Genomic DNA, 22,747 nt, shown 5'->3' with positions numbered 1-22,747 from the left:
GGTAGGGTCTCACTCTGGCTCAGGCTGATCTGGAATTCACTATGTAGTCTCAAGGTGGCCTCAAACGCAGGACAATCCTCTTACCACTGCCTCCTGGATGCTGGGATTAAAGGCATGCGCCACCACACCCAGCTTCTCATCTCTTCTTACAAAATATTTTTATTTATTTATTTGAGAGAGAGAGAGAGAGAGAGAGAGAGAGAGAGAGGGAGAGAAAGAAGCAGATGGGTAGGGAGGGGGCAGTCATGCCTGGGCCTTCTGCTACTGCAAACTCCAGACTCATGGCCCACTTTGTGCATCCACTTTACATGCATACTGGGGACTTGAACCTGGGCCTTCAGGCGTTGTAAGCAAGTGCTACTGGAGCCCCGATTGATTCATTTTTAAATTGTCATCTTTGTGTGAATTCCTTTACAACTCATGAACAGTAACAGAAAAAAAAAAAAAAAATCAATGTAGCCAAAATACCTATATGTATTTCTATGTACTTCTATGACATTTTCTTTATAATGCTGAAAGTTCTGTAAAGGCATAGGGTGGAATTCCCCTAGAGTTGTAGAAAGTCTGTGCAGCTATAAGTGATACAGAAATTACTCTCCATTATGATGTGGGAAAGAGGCTGGGCTCTGGGTAAGCTTAGAACTCCCAAGACAAAGTTGAGGTTTTTTTCCACATTTAGCAAAGAACTGAGAAATGCTGACAAGAAAAGGGTAAACTATAAAACATTTATTCTAGGGAGAGTTGAAGAGGGGAAAAAAACAGGAAAGCTTCCAACCCAAGAGAGTTCCCCATTTCCCAGTTGGGAAGAGGAGAGAAAAACCTGCAAAAATCTCACATGGAGATTTGGACCAGGCTCATTTATATCAGTAAGGCATCCAATTAAAATAAGCCTTATCAGGGCTGGAGAGATGGCTTAGTGGTTAAGTGCTTACCTGTGAAGCCTAAGGACCCCAGTTCAAGGCTTGATTCCCCAGGACCCACGTTAGCCAGATGCACAAGGTGGCACATGTGTCTGGAGTTCATTTGCAGTGGCTAGAAGCCCTGGCGCGCTCATTCTCTTTCTCTTTCTCTCCCTCTCTCCCTCCCTCCCTCCTCCCTCTTTCTCTCTCTGTCTGTCACTCTCAAATAAATAAATAAAAATAAACAAAAATTTTTTTAAAACGATGAGCCTTATTGTCAAGTCCAAGTGTATATGAAGAGTCTCATTGGACGTTGAGCCTAAGAGGACCACTGACTCAGGAAAGGCTCACACATGGGGGGATTGAAAGCCCAAGAAAAGCTGGGGAAAAAATCAGCAAGAACCAGGAAAATGGAGTTGCTTCTCACCACCTTAGAGGAAACTTAATCAGACTAGACTCAGTCTCACCAGGGCAGGGTGACAACCATGTTCCTTTGGGCCTGTGCCCTGGAACTGACTACCTGCAAAAGAAGGCTACCTTGTTTTTGAGGGCTGGAGAGATGGCTTAGTAGTTAAGGCACTTGCCTACAAGGCCTAAGGACCCAGGTTCGATTCTGCAGTACCCATGTAAGCCAGATGCACAAGGTGGCACAATGTGTCTGGAGTTTGTTTGCAGTAGCTGGAGGCCCTGGTACACCCATTCTCCCCCTCCCTCCCCCTTTCTCTCTCCTTCTTTTTCTCTCTCTCAAATAAATAAATGAAATACTTAAAAAAATTTTTTTGAAACATGGTCTTGTTTTATAGCCCAGGACCCACATAAGCTAGATGGACAAGATGGTGCATGTGTCTGGAGTTTGTTTGCAGTGGCTAGAGGCCCTGGTGCACCCATTCATTCTCTCTCTCTCTCTCTCTCTCTCTCTCTTTCTCCTTGTCTCTCTCTCTCTCAAATAAATAAGTCAATCAATATATTTTTAAATAATAATAATAGGGCAGGATAGATGACTTAGCAGTTAAGGCATTTGCCTGCAAAGCCAAAGGACTTCAGTTCAATTCCCCAGGACCCATGTAAGCCAGATGCACAAGATGGCACATGTGTCTGGAGTTTGTTTGCAGTGGCTGGATCCATTATCTTCTCTCTGTCTCTTTCTCTCTTGCTCTCTCAAATAAATAATAATAATCAGTATTTTTGAAAACAAAATAAATAGATAAATAAATACCCCTCAAATAAATACCTCAAGAAACTTTTTTCTAAGCTTGTGGTTGCTTACACTGTAAACTCAGCTGCTCCCTACGTTACAGCTACTCAGGAGGTTGAGCCGGGGGAATCACTTGAGCCCAGGCAATGTGAGCTGAAATTCTTTGAAGAAGCTACATCTGTGCTGAAGGTCCTGCACACAGACAGGCTGGATAGAACATGGTGATTGTGGAGAGCTGGAATTATGCAGACTGTGAGCCAAAATTATCTCAAGCTATTTTTAGTCCCCTTAATAGGCATTTACTACCAACCTCTGTGTCTGACCTAACATCTTTGTGACTACTAGGTAAACCTTTTGGAATGTGTTGTTAACAATAGCAGACCTCTGGCTTCCACCAACCCTAAAGAAAAGAATATTATTACCACTGAAACCCATAAAGGAGATTTCCCTGCTGTAACCCACCTACCTGACGTCCCCATCAATGCATTTGATAAACTGATTTATGACTTACTTTTGTTCTGTGATTATCAAAGTTCATTAGCTCCTTCTACATTGGAGGACATTATTCAACACAACCCCACTCCATGTTCCCAACCTGGGTCACTCACATTGGCTGTGAGTTAATAAACCTGTTTCCATTTCCCTTGGGGAAAGGGCTGTGATTTCTGCTATCAACATAATAAGGAAAAACGAAAGAAAGAAAGAAACCTTCCTCAGATTTCTGTTGGCTCAAGCTTGGAATTCCGACTCACAGAGGCTGAGGTAGGAGGATTATTATGAGCTCTAGACCAGCCTGTGCTAGAGTAAAACCCTGTCTCAAAAAAAAATAAAAAATAAAAAAAATAAATGGCTAGAGAGAGGGCTTAACAGTTAAGGCACTTGCCTGCAAAGCCAAAAGACCCAGGTCTGATTCCCCAGAACCCATGTAAATCAGATGCACAAGATGGTACATGTGTTTGGAGTTCACTTGCAATGGCCAGAGGCCCTGGTGTGCCCATTCTCTATCTCCATCTCTCTCAAATAAATAAACTATTAAAAAGGGCAGAAGAGGGCTGGAGAGATGGCTTAGCGGTTAAGCGCTCGCCTATGAACCCTATGGACCCCGGTTCGAGGCTCGGTTCCCCAGGTCCCACGTTAGCCAGATGCACAAGGGGGCGCATGCGTCTGGAGTTCGTTTGCAGAGGCTGGAGGCCCTGGCGTGCCCATTCTCTCTCTCCCCCTCTATCTGTCTTTCTCTCTGTGTCTGTTGCTCTCAAATAAATAAATAAAAAATGAACAAAAAAAAATTTTTTAAAAAAAGGGCAGAAGGGCTGGAGAGTTGGCTTAGTGGTTACGGCACTTGCCTGCAATCCTAAGGACCCCCGTTTAGTTCCCCAGGACCCACATAAAGCCAGATGCACAAAGTGGCACATGAATCTGGAGTCTGTTTGCAGTACCTATTCTTTCTCTACCTGCCTCTTCATCTCTCTCTCTCTCTCTCTCTCTCTCTCTCTCTCTCCCCCTCTTTCTCTCTCCCTCTCTCTCTCTCTCTCTCTCTCTCTCTCTCTCTCTCTCTCTCTCTCTCTCTCTCTCTCAACACCAAAACTAGGGTTATAGAGATAGCAATTGTTTATAGCAGCCAAGCTTAACAAACCCTTGCAGACAGAGCACAGACAGTCTCAACTCTCTGGGCACTACTTCCTAAGTCGATGCCAGTTTGCCTGGCACACAAACTGGCCACTTCATCATTCCGAGTATCCACCAAGGTCTCCTTGCATTCTTGCCCCTGGGAGCCAATCTGCAAGCTCCACCTATCTTCCCTATCTCAGAACTCGTGGCTCTTCTGTCTTTACTCCCAGTCTGACCTGTCCTTCCCGCCTCCAGCAGTTCCCAGGACAATAACAGGCATGGCCTTAGGCATCATCCTTCAACCTCCCACTGCCTCCGGCTCCCCTCCCACCTGCCGTAGGGCAGGACTGTTGTCCCCAGCTACTTCCCTATCTGGAGTAATAATTGTGTACACGGTTTACTTTCTGTCTCCTCCTCTTAAGCTTTCTTCTGAGGGAAGACGTTCAAGTGGCTGACAATATGTGCAATTCATGTCCAGCTTCACATTCATTCATTTCCGTCCTCAACAACCACTGAACCGCTCTGACGGACAGTAGGCATTTGAGTAATACTAAACCATCCATGCCCTCAAAGTCCCTGGGCATCCCATAACACCATGAACTTTCATCCAGCACGCAGCAATATGGATATGAGCAACCAGAGAAAGGCAAGTGGCAAAGGGAGTGTGGCCAGCCCTAGCTCATAGGCTTGGCTTGGGAACCTCTTTACAGAGAGAATACGTGATAATGTGAGGTAGCAGTCCTTAGGCTGACAGAGAAGCCAGGTCACTCAGGCAGAAAGAAAAGTCCCTTCAAAAGGTAGAAATAGCTCAGCATGGTGGGGGTACACCTGTAATCCCAAAAACTTGGGAGGTAGACACAGGAAGATCAAAGCCATCCTCCAACTATATAGTGAGTTCTAGACCAGCCTAGGTAACATAAGATCCTGTCTCAAAAAATAAAATAAAGGCCGGGCGTGGTGGCACACACCTTTAATCCCAGCACTTGGGAGGCAGAGATACATGGATCACTGTGAGTTCGAGGCCACCCTGAGACTACTTAGTGAGTTCCAGGTCAGCCTGGACTAGAGTGAGACCCTAACTCGAAAAGCCAAAAAAATAAAATAAAATAAAATCAATCAACCAATAAACAAACATGTAGAAAATAATGCTGGGTGCAGTGGTAGACACTTTTAATCTGGAGGCAAAGGCAGGGAGATCATTAGTTGCAGACCAGCCTAGGCTACACTGGGAGATCCTGATGTAAATAAATAAATATGTAAATAAAAGCAAAAGGATTCTGGGCCCAGGGAGCAAATGTTTTCTGACTGGTCTTCAGAGAGCAAGAGTGTGGCAGATGAGAGCCCCTCCAGACATGCCCATTCCCTTGGCTTACTGTCACAAAGCCATCATTTAGTGGACATTTCCACTGTGCCAGTCACCAAGATAAATGCTCTATTACGCTCACTTGTTTACTGCTCAAAATAGCCCTAAGAGGTGGCTATAAATGTCCCCTGTCTTTAGATGAAGAAACTCAGGCACCAAGTGAGTAATGACTTGCTGGAGCCTCACAGGTGACAATAGTGGAGATATGATTCCGTCCCTGGCTGGTCTTATTACAAAGCTCATCCCTTCTGACACACTTAAGTTTTCAGAGGTGTCCTGGAGCCCTTGGGACAGGCCCATCACAACGAAGTAATTGCCTCTGTACTTACTTATTTCCCTCTAGATTACAAGGGTGCCCTAACCTTTTGGCGTCTCCGGACCACACTGTACAAAAAAGAAATGTCTCTGGCTAAACATTAATTCTTTTTTTTAGAAGCCAGGTGTGGTGGTGCACGCCTTTAATCCCAGCACTTGGGAGGCAGAGGTGCGAGGATCACCATGAGTTCGTGGCCACCCTGAGACTACATAGTGAATTTCTGAGCTACAGTGAGACCCTACCTTGGAAAAAAAAAAGGGGGGGAGGAATAACTGGGTACGGTGGCACATACCTGCTGTCCCAGTACCTGAGAGATGGAGGCAGGGAAATTGCCTGGAATTCAAGCCACCCTGATACACAATATACAACACCAAAGAATGAATAAACAGGGTAGGTATTACCCCCCTTCTCCATCCCTATGGTAAGAAAACTTGGTTACAAAGCCAAGATTAAGGTAGAAAACACCCCACTTATTTCAGCCTTCTGCAGCCCTGGACCAAGGCTGCAGAGATAGATCCCCTCCCCAGCATTACTCTCCATTTTCATTCTTTTGTTTTGTTTTTGTTTTTGTTTTCCAAGGTAGTGTCTCACTCTAGTCCAGGCTAACCTGGAATTCACTATGTAGTCTCAGGGTGGCCTCAAGCTCTCAGTGATCCTCCTACCTCTGCCTCCTGAGTGCTGGGATTACAGACGTGCGCCACCATGCCTGGCTTCCATTTTCATTCTCATCTGATACACACATTAGAAGGACAACATCATGGGCTGGAGAAATGGCTTAGTGGTTAAGGTGTTTGCCTGTGAAGCCAAAGGACCCAGGTTCAGTTCCTTAGGACCCACGTAAAGCCAGATGTGCAAGGTGGCACATGCATCTGGAGTTTGTTTGCAGTGGCTAGAGGCCTTGGCATATCCATTCTTTCTGTGTGTCTCTTTCTCTCTCCCTCTTTCAAATAATAAATAAATAATAAAATATTAACAAAAGACCACATCAGGTTGGGGAGATGGCATAAGGACTTGAGTTTAAATCCCTGGAATCCACAAACCTTCTGGATTTGAATATGCATGACCTCACAGTGCCTGGCACTACCTACACAAGACCATCATAAGAGGAGGAAAAGATGACATCAAAATAAAAGAGAGACTGAGAGGGGAGGGGATATGATGGAGGGTGGATTTATGAGGGGAAATGGGGATGGGGAGGAAATTACCACAGTCTATTGTCTACAATTATGGAAGCTATTACTAAAATGAAGCTTAAAAAAAGACAGCTTCCAAGCTTGGTGGGCTGTAATAGCGGCACTGAGGAGGCAGAGACAGGAAGATCCCTGTATCTTACAGGCTAGATAAGCGGTATCCTCTGGGTCGGCTGGATGTCTCAAAGAACATGGAACGTGACTGAGAAAGGAATCGGACATCAACCTTTGCCTCGGCATGCGTGTACACACACTCATGAACACACATACACGAATGCACACACACCACACACATGCACATACAAAACAAGGCAACACTTCAGTCCTGTGCCTAAGAGAAGGATTACAAGTTCCAGACTAGCCTGGGCTATATAGAAAGATCCTGTCAAAGACGAGGAAGGGGAAGAGCCAGGTGAGGTGGCACATGCCTTTAATCCCAGCACTCGGGCAGCAGAGGTAGGAGGATCACCATGAGTTCAAGGCCATCCTGAGACTACATTGTAAATTGCAGGTCAGCTTGGGCTACAGTGAGACCCTGCCTTGAAAAAAACAAAAAAAAGCCAGGCGTGGTGGCACATGCCTTTAATCCCAGCACTCGGGAGGCACAGGTATGTGGATCACTTTGTTTGAGGCCACCCTGAGACTACATGGTGAATTCCAGGCCAGCTTGCGCTAGAGTGAGACCCTACCTCAAAAAAAAAAAGAAAAAAAAAAAAAAGGAGGAGGAGGAGGAAGGCAATAAAACAACTAGGATGGTTCCTAGCTCTTGCTTGAGAACTTGGAATGATTGGGGTACTCTCTAGTCTCAGGACTGGCCAGAGTTGCTCTTTGTAAACTGCTTGTACAGAGGCTAGAGGAGAAAGGGCTCAGTGATTAAAGGCACTTCTTTGCAAACTTGATGGCCCAGGTTCAATTCCCCAGAACCCATGTAACGCCAGATGCACAGAGGGATACGTGCATCTGGAATTTGTTTGCTGTGGCAAGGGGCTCTGGTATGCCCATATTCATTATTCTCTTCCTCTCTCTCCCTCCCTCCCTCTCCTCGCAAATAAAAATAACAGACACTGTGGTCACTCAAACCTCATCAAAGCAGCGATCCACAGGCTTGTAGAGAAAGCCACAAATCAGAACAGGGAACATTTAGGAAGAGGGTTCAAAACAACTGTAAGAACTTCTGGGTGGGTGGGAATAGCCTGAGGAACTGTGTCTCCCCTGCTTCAGAGACTGGCTGAGGCCTCTTGGGCCTCATAATGAATTCCAATAACCCCACCAAAGAAGATCCTCAACAGAACTGGGGTGGAGTAGAAAGGGTCTAAGAGTACAACCTGTATATATATAAACAGCCGGGTGTGGTGGCACAGGCCTTTAATCCCAGCACTCGGGAGGCAGAGGTAGGAGGATCACCATGAGTTTGAGGCCACCCTGAGACTACATGGTGAATTCCAGGTCAGCCTGGACTAAAGCAAAACCCTACCTAAAAAATAAATAAATATTTTAAAAATTAAACTAGGGCTGGAGGAATGGCTTAGCAGTTAAGGCATTTGCCTGCAAAGCCAAAGACCCTGGTTCGATACCCCAGAACTCATGTTAGCCAGAGGCACAAGGGGGTGCATGCATCTGGAGTTCGTTTGCAGAGGCTGGATATCCTGGCGTGCCCATTTTCTCTCTCTCTCTCTCCCCATCTTTCTCTTTCAAATAAATAAATAAATAAATAATTTTGTTATATTTTAAAATTAAATTAATTGCTTATACAAATGATGAGGTTATGTTCTTAATGCATATCTTCCTTGGGGGACGGGGTCTGAAATTTAGAGTTTGGAGCAAGCAGGAAAGGATGCCAACGTAACAATCCCCCAGCAAGATGCCTGGGTTTTGAGTCTCTAAGGTGCTTCCCTGGTTGGTAGCATTTCTCACACGTGGTCAGTATTACAGCTGGGGACTTGAAGGTGCCCAGTGTGACTACACTGGCTGGTTCCAGGTGTCTTTGGACATTGCTCCATGAATTTCCCCTTCCTGGCTGTACTGTGTGTCCTTGTACTGGAATGAAGCAGCTCTGAGTGCAACTCGTCCGGTGAATCCTCTAGAAAATACTGTACTTGGGTATACACTTGGGGACTCCAAGACACTGCCTCTCTTCAGAAGCAAGCTTGAGAAGTCCTTCTCCTCATCCCATGAAGCAGAGGCCTCACACACCCAGAGCCTTCGGGAAACACCAGGAATTTGCTATGTGTGCTGGACGGCCAACTAGACCATGAGAGATAGATAGCTGCTTCCCAGCTCGGGCCCACTGCGGTTACAAACACAGCCAGGCAGCTGCTTTTTCTGTTTCTTAAAGGTGTGTGTGCACACAAGAAAAAGCCAAAGATAGATGCCAACTGTTTTCCTCAGTCATTCTCCACTCATTAGACTTAGAGCCCACCAATTTGGTGAAACTTCCCGTCTCCACCACCCCGAGGACCCTGGCGTTACAGGCACTCGCCACAATGCCCAGCAACTGACATGGGTTCAAAGGGATCCGAACTCATGTCCTCATGCTTGCAAGGCAAGCACTTTACCCACTGAGCCATCTTCCTAGCCTGGGCCAGTTGAGCTGTGGACAAGTGATACTGAAACATCTCTGCTAACAACTGGTGATCCGGTGACAAGTGAATAGCTTGGGGCAGCCTTGGGCCTCTTTCCCAAACCCATGAGAAGGTTTTACATCTTCAGACGCAAGGATGGTTCCTTTCAAAGGAATAAATAAGCAAACGAGAGGATGTTTGCCAGCAGGAATCCAGCAGGAAGGGTAGCAGCGCCCTTCGGGGAGTTGTTTCCTGTAGCAAACCTTCTGACCTTCATGCTAGGGATTGTCAAAAACACTCCCATATGTCAGCACCCACTCTCTGAATCGGCTTATATCCAGTTTTGCTAAGAACACTATGTGCACGGCTCCACAAATCTTTAAAGCTATTAAGCTGAGCAGGCAAACCCAGGAGAGAAGGCAGTGTGTTAGTAAGGCAGTTACCATGCGCACAAAGGAAGCTTCCAGTCTGCAGAACCGGCCTTGGCAAGAGGCGCGGGAGGAGCCCATCGGTTCCAGGTTTGCAGGTAAAGGGGGGGGGGTCCCCTTAGCTCAAGGAAGGGCCAACGTCCACCTGATCCTGTGGATGCAAGCTGCACAGCCCACAGTGACTCTAGCCTTGCTGAAGGGAGAGCAGTTTCTGCATGGGCACCACCCCTGCCATCTGGTGGCAGCTCAGTGTCCTTTCTCTGAAACCAGCACACAAGTCCTCATCTAGGTCCTCACTCTCCTGAACTTTGCTGGTGGGTCTTGGCTGCCCTGCATACCCCAGCACGCTCTGCCTGTTCCCTTGTTCTCCTGCGGCAGCCTGCATTCAGCCCTCGGAAGCCATCTCTGCCCCCATGGCATCTCACCCATGGCTCCACCAGGCACCTGCCTGCTGCAAACCCAACTCTGCCCCCCAGCCTTCCTCTTCATATGCAAATAAATAGGCTAGTGTCGTGGCAAGAGCGTGCTTTGCGCATGGGTGTTCCACCTCTAACTCAGGTCCTCATGCTTGCAAAGCAAGTGCTGTGACCTGCTGAGTCATCTTCTCAGTCACCCACTTGTTTTGTTCTTGTTTGGCTTTCGAGGCAAGGTCTCACTTTAGCCCAGGCTGACCTCGAACTCACAGCAATCCTTCTACCTCGGCCTCCCCAGTGCTGGCAGTTAAACGAGGGAGTCACATCACCCAATTTCCCACTTATTAATTTATTTTTATTTATTTATTTTTTATTTATTTGAGAGTGACAGAGAGGAGGGGGAGAGAGAGACTGAGAGAGAGAGAGAAAGAATGGGCATGCCAGGGCTTCCAGCCACTGCAAACGAACTCCAGACGCATGAGCCCCCTTGTGCATCTGGCTAACGTGGGTCCTGGGGAATTGAGCCTCGAGCCGGGGTCCTTAGGCTTCACAGGCAAGCGCTTAACCACTAAGCCATCTCTCCAGCCCCCCACTTATTAATTTAAATCTTTTGAAATATCTGATACTGTGCTAGATCTCGAGGCAACTGAAAAGTTAAATTAAAACAATGTAAATTCCGAGAGTGCAAAGGGCTCAGTGTACATTTTCAGTGGTCTTCTAAACCACAGAAACAGGGACTCTTTTCAAAGCATATTTTCTTCTTTTCTTAGCTAATTTTCCTTAGAAAAGAATCAAGAAAAAGCAAAAATAATCCAGTGTGGTGGTACATACTTTTAATCCCAGCACTTGGGAGGTAAAGGTAAGAGGGTTGCCTTGAGTATGAGGCCATCCTGAGACTACATAGTGAATTCCAGGTCAGTCTGGGCTAGAATGAGACCCTACCTCGGAAAAACAAACAACAACAAAAAGTCTAATAAACTCATGAAAAGCTGTTCTGCATCATTAACCATCAGAGACATACAAATCAAAACCACTTCAGGGGCTGGAAAGATGGCTTAACTGTTAAGGTGCTTGCCTGCAAAGCCTAAATCCCAAGCTCGATTCCCCAGGACCCATGTAAGCCAGATACACAAGGTAGGACACAAATATAGAGTCCGTTTGTAGTGGCTAGATGCTCAGGCATGCCCATTCTCTGTCCTCCTCAAATAAATAAAACACTTTTTTTAAAACTTCATACCAGCCAGGCGTGGTGGCACACACCTTTAATCCCAGCACTTGGGAGGCAGAGGTAGGAGGATCGCCATGAGTTCAAGGCCACCCTGAGACTACAGAGTTAATTCCAGGTCAGCCTGGACCAGAGTGAGACCATACCTCGAAAAAACAAAAAAAAAAAAAAAAAACTTCATACCAACTAAAGTGGCGCCAATGAAAAGTACAGAAAAATGATAATAAAACAAGCAGATGAAGAAACCAGAGTGTATTATGTTGCTGGTGGGCTTGTAAAATGATAAATAGCTCGAGATCCTGATATTAAATACAGAGTTACCATAGGTTTTCCACTTCTAAAGATAAACCCAAGAGAAATGAAAAATATATGTGCACATGAAAACTTGTACATGGATGTCCACATACCATTATTCATAATAGCCAAATTTGTAGATGAATGGATAAATAAAATATTACAGCTACTCAATGATAATCATGCCCTCAGTTAAATCCCCAGCACCACCAACAGGGGTGGGCGGGGATAAAGTATTGATATATATTGATTGATAAGTATTGATGTATAGTGAAAACCTTTAAAACATTTTGCTAAGTAAAAGAAGCCAGACACAAAGGGCTACGTATTGTATAATTATATAATTTCACTTATAGAAAGTATCTGGTAGGCCAGGAGTGGTGGCACACACCTTTAATCTCAGCACTTGGAAGTCTGAGATAGGAGGATCACAGTGAGTTCAAAGCCACGCTGAGACTACATAGGGAATTCCAGGTCAGCCTGGGGTAGAGTGAGACCCTACCTCAAAACACCACCTCCCTCACAAAAAAAGTATCTGGTAGCCAGGTGTGGTAGGTTACACCTGTAATACCAGTATTCAAGAGGCAGAGGTTGGAGGATTGCTGTAAAGTCAAGGCCAGATCTCAGACCAACACAGTGAGACCCTATTTCAAAAAACAAAAACCAGGCTGGAGAGATGGCTTAGCGGTTAAGCGCTTGTCTGTGAAGGGTCCCAGTTCGAGGCTTGATTGCCCAGGACCCACGTTAGCCAGATGCACAAGGGGGCATGTGCGTCTGGAGTTTGTTTGCAGTGGCTAGAGGCCCTGGCATGCCCATTCTCTCTATCTGCCTCTTTCTCTCTCTGCCTGTCACTCTCAAATAAATAATAAAAATGAGCAACAACAACAACAACAAAAAAAAATTAAACAAAAAAAAACCAACAGCCAGGCGTGGTGGCACACACCTTCAATCCCAGCACCCCGGAGGCAGAGGTAAGCAAATCACCATGAGTACAAGGCCAACTTGAGACTACATAGTGAATTCCAGGCTAGCGTGGGCTAGAGCAAAACCCTACCTGGAAAAACCAATAAATAAATAAAAAAGCAACCAAAAACCTAAAACAAAAAAAAAAATCATAAAATGTATGCAAATAGACAAACATATAAACAAAAAGATTAACAGCTGCCATGGATGGTGGTGTGGGATAAGAATGGTGTTGAGAAATGCCAATTAAAAGGAGGAAGGATGGGGCTGGAGAGATGGCTTAGCAGTTAAAGTGCTTGCCCGCAAAGCCTAACAACCTGAGTTCAATTCCCCAGCACCGATGTAAAGCCCAATGCACCAAGTGGAGCATGCATCTGGAGCTCATGTGCGGGGCTAGAGGCCCTGGCATGCCCATAATCTCTCTGCTTGCAAATAAATAAATTATAAACGGTGGAAGGAGTTTGTAGGGGGTGCTCTTTGTAGGCCAGTGAAAATGCTTCTGAACTGGTCGTGGTGACGATGACACAACTGAGCACAGAGTGAAAGGCACTGAAGTGTGCACTGTGAATAGGCGAATTGCATGGTACGTGAATTATCTAATAAAACTGCTTTTGAATTGGCCCAAATTACTAAGAGAATGACAAACAGACTCAGTTAATTGAAAGTGTTAAATGAAAAGTGCTAGGCTAATGTGTGGCTTTTTTTTTCTGTCTTCTTTGCACTTTAAATTCCCCCCAAAGCCATGTGTGGTGGTGCACACCTTTAATAGAAGGATCCAGTGAGTTGGATGTCAGCCTGGAGCTACAGAGTGGGTTGAAAATAATAAGAGAGGGAGGAAGAGAAGGGGGAGGAAGGAAAAGTGAGGAGGAGGGAGGGAGGGAAAGAGAGAGAGAGAGAAAGTCCTTCCAAATAGAGATAAACAGCTTTTGTTACCATTTTATAGTTCCCAAGTACTTTTACTATCAGGGCTTCTGGAGCCTTCTGTAATGCTAGAAGGATGTATTTATTCCCCAAGCCTTATACACAGGCAGGTGGGAACTCTGACTTTACTAGAGATGTTCTCTCAGCTGGTGGAAGCAGAGGTCAGCTCTGCCCGACCTAGCTGCATCCTCCTGCCTCAGCCTCCAGAGTGCTGGGATTACAGCTGGGTGCCACTGGGCCCAGCTCGGTGCAGCTGTACAGCATCTTGGGGAAGCAGGTACTACCATCAGGCTGAGAGTCAAGGATAACATCCCAGGGTTGATTTGGCACAAGCTGGGTTAGCTAGACTAATGTCATGTCAAGTATTATCTAACCCATCCAAGGCCTCAGGGTGTCAAGAAAGAAATCTTAGCCAGGCGTGGTGGCACACACCTTTAATCACAGCACTCAGGAGGCAGAGATAGTAGGATAACCGTGAGTTCGAGGCCACCCTGAGACTACATAGTGAATTCCAGGTCAGCCTGAGCCAGAGAGACCCTACCTCAAAAAAAAAAAAAAAAAAAACATTGGCTGGAGAGATGGCTTAGAAGGCACTTTCCTGCAAAGCCAAAGGACCCCGGTTCAAGTCCCCAGGACCCATGTGAGCCAGCTGCACAAGGTGGCATATGCATCTGGAGTTTGTTTGCAGTAACTGGAAGTCCTGGCATGCCCATTCTCTTTCTATTTGTCTCTCTCTCTCTCTCTCCCAAGTAAATAATGTCTAAAAAAATATTTTTAAAAAGAAAGAAGGAAAGAAGCCTTTTGCTCTGAGCCTGTTCCTTTGGAATCTTTTTCAGTTTTGGTATATCTTTTGACCTGCTTCAAGCCCTAGTGCAGAACCTGATGTGCCAAATGATTTGAATGCACAATCAATAAATAGATAGCATCTTGACAGTGAGTGAGAGGAAGGACCCAGGGACTTGTCATTCTCCATGAAGGACCGGGGAAAGAGCCATGACTTCAAGCAAGATGAACAGAATGACCTCCATTTCTCTTCTGGCAAGAGATGAAAGAAAGAGAAGAAAGGAAGGGAGGAAGGGAAGAAGAGAGAAAGGGAAAAGAAAGAACCTATATGGTTGTAAAGATTTAACCACAATGGGTGTGGTGGCTTGATTCAATCCCCGATAAACTTAGGTGTTCTGAATGCTAGGTTCCCAGCTGATGGAGACTTGGCAATTGGTGCCTCCTGGAGACGGTGTATGGTTGGAGGTGGGCTTATGGGTGTTATGGCCAGTGTCCCCATGCCAGTGTTTGGCACACTCTCCTATTGCTGTTGTTCACCTTATGTTGGCCAGGGAGTGATGTCTACCCTCTGCTCATGCCATCATTTTCCCTGCCATTATGGAGCTTCCCCTCAAGTTTGTAAGCCAAAATAAACATTTTTCCCAAAAGCTGCTCTTGGTCAGGTGATTTTTGCTAGCAATGCAAACCTGACTGGGACAATGAGCGTGCACAAATATCCTCTGATGTTAAACTATTCCATTACCTTGATCTCTCCTGGAGACCCTGGGATTCTAAACCTCAGTGCTGAGCACTTCAAGAGATAATGATTAGGGTTGGAGAGATGGCACAGCCATTAAGGAGCTTGCTTGAAAAGCCTGATGGTCCTGGTTCGATTCCCCAGTACCCACATAAATCCAATGTACAAAGTGGCACAGGCATCTGGAGTTCATTTGTGGCAACAGTGTGCTGGTACACCCACTCATTCTCATTCTGATTCTCTCCTTACAAATAAATAAATAGATTTTATTTTTCAAAAGGAATAGTGGTTAGAAAAATTGGGGACGGGGTCAAAGGCAAACTTGGGCTATTTGATTTTAAGGATGAATTTGTTGCTAGTTTCATTTCATGTTAAAATGAAAAGTGTTGGGCTGGGAAGATGGCTTAGCAGTTGAAGGTACTTGCTTGTAAAGTCTGATAGCCCAGGTTTAATTCCCCAGTTCCCACTTAAGGCCAGATGCACAAAGTGAGCCATGTACCCACATTCTCATTCATTGCCCCATTCTCATTCATATTCTCTCTGTCCTTGCAAATAAATAAATAAGTAAAATACTTAAAAATTTTAAATATTTTAAATAATTTAGTTATTTAAGAGAAAAAGTGGCAGAGAGAGAAAAAGAATGGGCACACTAGGGCCTCTAACCACCTTAAACGAACTCCAGATACAGGCGCCACCTTGCGCAGCTGTCTTTATGTAAGTACTGGGGAATCAAACTCAGGTCTTAGGCTTTGCAGGAAAGTGCCTTAACCACTAAGCCATCTCTCCAGCTCATAAACATATTTTTTTATAAAATAAAAGTGTTGTCTCCTGCGATTCAAACTACTTTGCCAGTGACTATTCATGAAGAGCTGGAAGTACTACTCAGTGAGAGTGTTTGTTTAATCCCAGGATCAATCCCCAACACCAAAAACACTAACAACAAAACCCAGGATCTTCAGTTTGTGCATTCAGTTATGTGTGCCTGGAAGCCATATATATCTTCCAAACACACATAATGATTTCCAAATATATATATATATATATAATCTCCCAGTGAATCCCGAACCTGATCAGACCTTAGAATCGCCCCCCAGGTGCTAATAAACCTACATATCCCAACATAAATATCATGAACTGGAACTATTACAGAGTTTTCATTTTTATTGAGTTCCAGGTGATTCCTTAGACATTAGTAAAGCACTGATGAAGTGACTCTTCAGGTGTTTTCTAAGGAATCCAACCCCCACCCTCCGTTTGGACTATAAAATAGCATTTGTTCATGAAATATAACATGAAAATATATTATTTTTAAACACATCCCTGAAAAGGAGGGAAAACCTTTTCTCTTCTGCCTCACTAGAAGTTAAAAAGAATTAGTAGTCTGAAACTCTGAAGGCAGAAATGCTCTGAAGGGGGAGAATTTTCCTGCCAAATCTTGGCGAATTATCTTCAGCCATTGCCAAGGGACTTTTCAATCAAAGGAAGCTGTAAACTCCCTCGTACAAACTGATCACCTCTGATGAAAGTCTTGACGGGATCAAAACCAAGGGTCTTACGTAACAAAAGAGAGAACCTGGGAGGCACATGGCACATCTGCCACCATGCAGTTATTCAGTCTCCCCGAGGCCCCTGGCCCCCCATGTGTTCTGAGTCACATTTTTGATCTGTAACCAACTCACTCACATGCATGTTCTCACTGCAAAGTGTGCCCTCAAGACACTGTGTGAGTAAACGACTGTCATCATTACAGTTTTTCTTCTTCCTTTTTTTATACGTATTTATTTATTTGAGAGAGAAAAAGAGACAAATAGAAAAAAGTGGGTATGTTAGTTCCTCTAGCTACTGCAAATGAACTCCAGACACATGTGCCACCTTGTGTATCTGGGTTACACGGGTACTGAGGAATCGAACCTGGGTGGTTAGGCTTCGCAAGCAATCGCCTTAACCGTTAAGTCATCTCGCCAGCCCCCTTCTTTTCTTTTAAAGTCTTTATTTATTTGAAAGTAAAAACAAACAGAGAGGAGACGGGCACAGAGAGAATGGGCATGCCAAGGCCTCCCGTTGCTGCAAACAAACTCCAGATGCATGTGCCACCTGGCTTAACACAAGTACTGAGTAACTGAACCCAGGTCATTAGGCTTTGCCAGCAAGCGCCTTAACTACTGAGCCATCTCTCCAGCCCCATTACAGTTTCTCTAACTTATAAAAACATTTTTACAACTAACTCTGATGTCACTGGAACATCACACTCACTCAACATTAAAACAGAAACAGAACTGGAGAGATGGCTTAGCAGTTAAGGTGCTTGCCTGAAAAGCCTACAGACCCAGGTTCTATCCCCCAGTACCCATGTAAGCCAGCTGCACAAGGGGGCACATGCTTTTGTAGTTCGTTAGCACTGACTAGAGGTTCTGGCACACCCATTTTCTCTCTCTCTCTCCCTCTCCCTCTCTTTATCTACCTCTTTCTCTTAAATAAAATAAAAAAATTTTAAAGGAATTTATAAAATAGAAACAAAATAGGCTGGGAGACTCTGGAATATGATTTCAAATCATATTTCCTGAAGTTTTTCTGTGACTCCAGTATTTACTGGGACAACTTTTTTCTTAAAGTTCATTGGAACTACTTTCAAAACAAAAATAGTTTGAGGGCTGGAGAGATGGTTTAGCCCTTAAGGTACTTGCCTATGAAGCCTAAGTACACAAATTCTATCCCCTAGTACCCATGCAAACCAGATGCACAAGGTAGCACGTGTCTGAAGTTCGTTTGCAGTGGCTGAAGGCCCTGGCGTGCCCATTCTCTCTCTCTCTTTCTCTCCCTCACTCTCTCTCTCTCTCTCTGCCTCTTTCTCTGTCACTCTCAAATAAATAAAATTGAACAAAAAAATGTAAAAAATGGGGGGTGAGGGAGGGAATTGCCATGAGATTTTTTTTTATAATCATGGAAAATGCTAATAAAATTTTTTTTTTAAATGTAAAAATAGGGCTGGAGAGATGGCTTAGCGGTTAAGTGCTTGCCTGTGAAGCCTAAAGACCCCGGTTCGAGGCTCGGTTCCCCAGGTCCCACGTTAGCCAGATGCACAAGGGGGCGCACGCGACTGGAGTTCGTTTGCAGAGGCTGGAAGCCCCGGCGCGCCCATTTTCTCTCTCTCCCTCTATCTGTCTTTCTCTCTGTGTCTGTCACTCTCAAATAAATAAATGAATAATTTAAAAAAAATGTAAAAATAATAGTGTGACACTTGATTACCTGCCAGAGCTAAAAGGTAAGACCCTATTGCTGAAGACACCACAGGCTGTGGTCACAGGACATGGGAATACCATGCTGGTACCAAAAGGGAAACTAGCTCCCTCCTGGCTAGCCCTCATACTGCTGGAGAGCCAGCCCTATTGGACTTGCTGGAGGACAACAGTCACCAACAGCATAAATTAGCAAGGATCCTGAAGAGTATAGAATCAACTAGCCAGACAAGAAGTATGCAGCCGTACAATAATGGCACGTAGCGTCTACAGGCAACCAGCTATTCTCTGATTGGACACAAAGCCCATATCTGGTACTGGAAACCAAGTCAGTATCCAAGAGATAGGAAAGAGTGCACTGGCACACCAAAAGTCTCCTAAACAACTCTGCATACCCCCCTTAACGCAAATTGTTCTCATGCTTGGTTGGAGAATCTGTTTTATTTTACAGATGGCAGAGAAAGTGGAGGACAGCTAGATCCATCAGTAAGATAGCTGACCGACCCCATGAGACTTTCCACCTCTACCACATCTGCCAGGGCCCAGAAGAAATTGCAGAGGAAGCTATGTCATGAACACTGCTCTTACTGATAGCCTGACAGCCAGCCCCAGGGTGATGGTGACATTTAGAATAATCAAAGCCTATGCAAGCAGAAAATCAGAGGCTACAAAGAACTCAACACTAAAATAAATGTCATCGGGCCTGCCATGGCTCAGGGAACTTTGCAGAAGAAGGGGAAGAAGGATTGTAAGAGTCATGGAATTGGTAGGAGTATCCTGAAGCATGGTCACCCCGCTACCCTATAGGAACTGAGTGAGGCCTTCATGACCCCACAGTGAATCCCATAACCCCACTGAGGAGGGCCCACAAGGTAATGGGAGTTAGGTTGAGGGGACAATATTGTATAACATATATATTGTATATATTTATAATATAAAGTATTTTTTATTTTTTAATTTTTATTTATTTATTTGAGAGAGAAATAAGCAGGCAAAGCAAAGAGAGAAAATGGGTGTGCCAGAGCCTCAAGCCACTGCAAACAAAGTCCAGATGCATATGCCCCCTTGTGCATCTGGCTTATGTGGGTCCCTTATGTGGGGAAATGAACCTGGGTCCTTTGGCTTTGTAGGCAAGTGCCTTAACCACTAAGCCATCTCTCCAGCCCCAAAGTAAAATTTAAAAAATAGTTTGAGTCAATGTTAGCAAAAAGAAAGCTAAACCCAATATCAAATGGCCATCTACACAACCAGTTCATTTATTTGCACGTGTGTGTGTGTGTGTGTGTGTGTGTGCCAGAGTCTCTTCCTGCTGCAAACAGATGCAGGTCCAGCTGCCATCTCCCCAGCCTCTACAGCCAGTTTTGTTTTTGTTGTTGTTATTACTTTTTTATTTATTGACAGAGTATGGCTACGCCAGGGCCTCTTGGCACTGCAAACAAACTCCACACATCTGCAGCACCTTGTGCAGCTGGCTTCACATGCGCACTGGGGAACTGAACCCCCACCTGCAGGATTTACGAGCAAGCCCTTTAAGTACAGAGCCTTCTCCTCAGCCCCTACAGCCTGTTTTGTTTTTTTTTTTTAATTTTAATTTAATTATTATTTTTTTGTAAGGGGCTGGAGAGATGGCTTAGCAGCTAAGGTGCTTGCCTAAGGACCCCCAGGTTTGATTCGCCAGTACCCACACATAAGCCAGTTGCAAAAGGTTGCACATGCATCTGGAGTTTGTTTGCAGGGCCTGGAGACCCTGATATGCCATTCTCTCCCTCTTTCTATCTGCCTCTCTCTCTCTCTCTCTCTCTTAAATAAATATTTTAAAATATTAAAATTGTTTTTATCAATCCTCATTACCACACGGCATGGGGATTAGGAATTGAAGATCACCAGGCGTCTATGCTTAGCTAATTGGTGCAGGTTGAGCCCTGGGTATCTCCATCCCATTCCAGCCACAACAAAAGGAAATGCCCCTGCATCTGTGATGGCGTCTATTAATAGAAAGCATAAGGAAGAACTTGGAGCTACAATGTCTTATCCACTCAGGAATTTGCAACATTTGTTTCTGTTCTGCCTTCATGATTCTACCATGGCTTTACATTCTGTTCAATGCCTTCAGTTCTCTTAAAAAAAAAAAAAAAAAAAAACTGGGGCTGGAGAGATGGCTTAGCGGCTAAGCGCTTGCCTGTGAAGCCTAAGGACACCGGTTGGAGGCTGAATTCCCCAGGACCCACGTTAGCCAGATGCACAAGGGGGCGCACGCATCTGGAAATCGTCTGCAGTGGCTAGAAGCCCCGGCGCGCCCATTCTCTCTCTCTCTCTCTGCCTCTTTCTCTGTCTGTCACTCTCAAATAAATAAATAAAAATAAACCAAAAAAATAAATAAATAAATAAAAACAACTGAATGGATTTAATGTCACTTGATTGTACATTTATGAAGGTTAAAGCAAGGGCTGGGAAAATGGCTCAGGGTCAAAAGCACTTACTTCCCTATCACACTCACACACATATAAATAAAAATATTTTTGAAATAAAGGTTAAAATGGCCAATTTCATGTTTTATGTATTTACCACAATCATTTCAAAAACCAATAACAGGGCTGGAGAGATTGCTTAGTGGTTAAGCACTTGCCTGTGAAGCCTAAGGACCCTGGTTCGAGACTCGATTCCCCAGAACCCATGTTAGCCAGATGCACAAGGGGGTGCACGCGTCTGGAGTTCGTTTGCAGTGGCTGGAGGCCCTGGCGCGCCCATTCTCTCTCTTTCTCTCTCTCCCTCTTTCTCTCTCTGTCTGTCGCTCTCAAATAACTAAATAAAAATAAACCAAAAAATTAAAAAAAAAAAAAAACAATAACATCTCAATATGGAGCCCATGGCTCTGAGGTGGAGAGGCTGGGACCACGAACGGCTGTAACGTTTGTCTCTACTGTTGGGATAAGAATCAAATAAAAGACCGGATGGGAATGTGCTGTTGAACCAGTCCTTTTACACTGGACAGATTCAACCCAAGGCGCCGCAGACCAAGGCTTCGCAAAGGTCAAAGTGCACACAGGTCCTAGGGAAATCAGGTTGGCGGGGCTGGCATGAGCCCAGAGACCTCTCGCATTTCAAAAGGTCCCCAGAAAGTATCCCAGAATCCTGCTCTCCGCCCCAGGAAACACGAAGGTTAGAGCTAGTCTTTGAAATGAACTGGTTAAGGTCTCCAGTCACCCACCCCACCAAGGGTTATAAAACAGTCCCGGAGAAACTTAGATGGGAAGCCTGCCACTTGGCGACCATCTCGGTGCAGAGACAATGGCACGGCAAGCCCTCTCTCTCTCGCCAACTTCACCAGTCTGGAAAACACCCATCTCAGGCCCGGGGAATGCCTGGCATTCGGTGGCCTTTTTCCAACATAAAGATCTTCCACTGGGCTGGGAGCGAGATCTTATAGAACTTTGTAAAGCAGCTCTACAGAGCTGACAACGCCCTGTGTGTCAACAACGCGGCCCCTCCCTCACCAGTGGGTCAGAGAGTCCGAAAGCATACATATGTGCGTGTGTATGTCTACATGTATGTGTTTGTATTTATTGATTAAATGTTTCCCAAGGCATGATCGCGCGGGGGGCGCAGACCCAGGCTCTGTGTGCGCGCTGCGGGGCCCTGAGCCGCGGCCGGAGCGCGGAGTTTTCCAGCCCGCTGCGGGCGGGGGACTCGGGGGCCCTCCCGGGAATACCCCACCGGCTTCCGCATCACGGGAGCCTCCCTCGGCCGACGCGGCCCGGACACCTGTCCCCAACCCCGCACACACCGTCGTTGCACCGGCAGCAACGCAAAGCCGCTTTCGATCCAGCGCAAGGGAGACGGCAGAAAATGAAAGTTTTCACGCGTCCGGGGACCCGGTGCCAGGCACCTGGGGTAGCCCCGGCGGCGGGGTGACTCGGCGTCCCTAACAGATCCAGCAAGGATGCGCTACTGCCCAAGGTGGGTGCGGGGAGGGGGCGGTGTCAAAGCCAGGCAAGCAAAACAATGCGCAACCAACGACACCCCCAAAAATGCACGGAGAGAGCTGGGCGACATCCACTCGCACGTGCCAGCGCTGCCGGTTACCCGTGCCGCCCAGCCGATCCGGGGCCCCTCAGAGTGGACGCGAGAGGACTGGAGGTCGCGGGGCCACGGGTGGCTCTCCGTGCCGCGCGGTGCGCTGCCCCCACCCTCCCACCCGAGACCCCGGGGCTCCCCGGGTCAGGACGCAGAGGGAGACAGGTTACTCGCCTGGAGAGCGGAGGCCAAGTGAGCGCGGGGCGAAGGCGGCTGTCCGGAGCGCTGGGCCCGTGTCCCCCTGCGCTCCCGCCGCGCGTCGCGGGCAGCGCCGGCCTGTCCCGAGCAGGGGGGGGGCGTGGGGGTGCGGCGGCTGCCCAGGAACTGGCGGGCGCGAGTGGCCTCCGCGGCTACTGTGACTCAACCAATTTCCTGTTTGGAGGCTCAGGAGAAAGAAAAAAACTGCATGTCCAGGGTGGGGGCAGGGGGAGTTGGGCGGTAGCTACCCCGAGAGCGGTGACCCCTCAAGGGAAGGCGGTAGGCGGTGGCTGTCACCTGCTTCCTGGAGACCTGGACAGGGCCGGGCATAGGACACCCGGAAA

General features: G+C 46.1%; 1 protein-coding gene across 1 annotated transcript in view; it reads right to left on the bottom strand.

Moving 5' to 3' along the window:
* Tjp2 (tight junction protein 2) overlaps nt 1–22,443 on the bottom strand; it is a 154,222-nt gene extending 131,779 nt beyond the window's left edge. Inside the window, exon 1 of the mRNA XM_045154290.1 lies at nt 22,380–22,443. The gene's annotated coding sequence lies outside the window, so the exon portion shown is untranslated. The remainder of the gene's footprint in view (nt 1–22,379) is intronic.
* Between the last annotated feature and the right edge of the window lie 304 nt (nt 22,444–22,747).

The sequence above is a fragment of the Jaculus jaculus genome, chromosome 1 (genome assembly GCF_020740685.1).
Source record: "Jaculus jaculus isolate mJacJac1 chromosome 1, mJacJac1.mat.Y.cur, whole genome shotgun sequence".
NCBI lineage: Eukaryota > Metazoa > Chordata > Mammalia > Rodentia > Dipodidae > Jaculus > Jaculus jaculus.
Note: the sequence above shows the minus strand (reverse complement) of the source record. Positions and strands in the feature narration are given on the sequence as shown.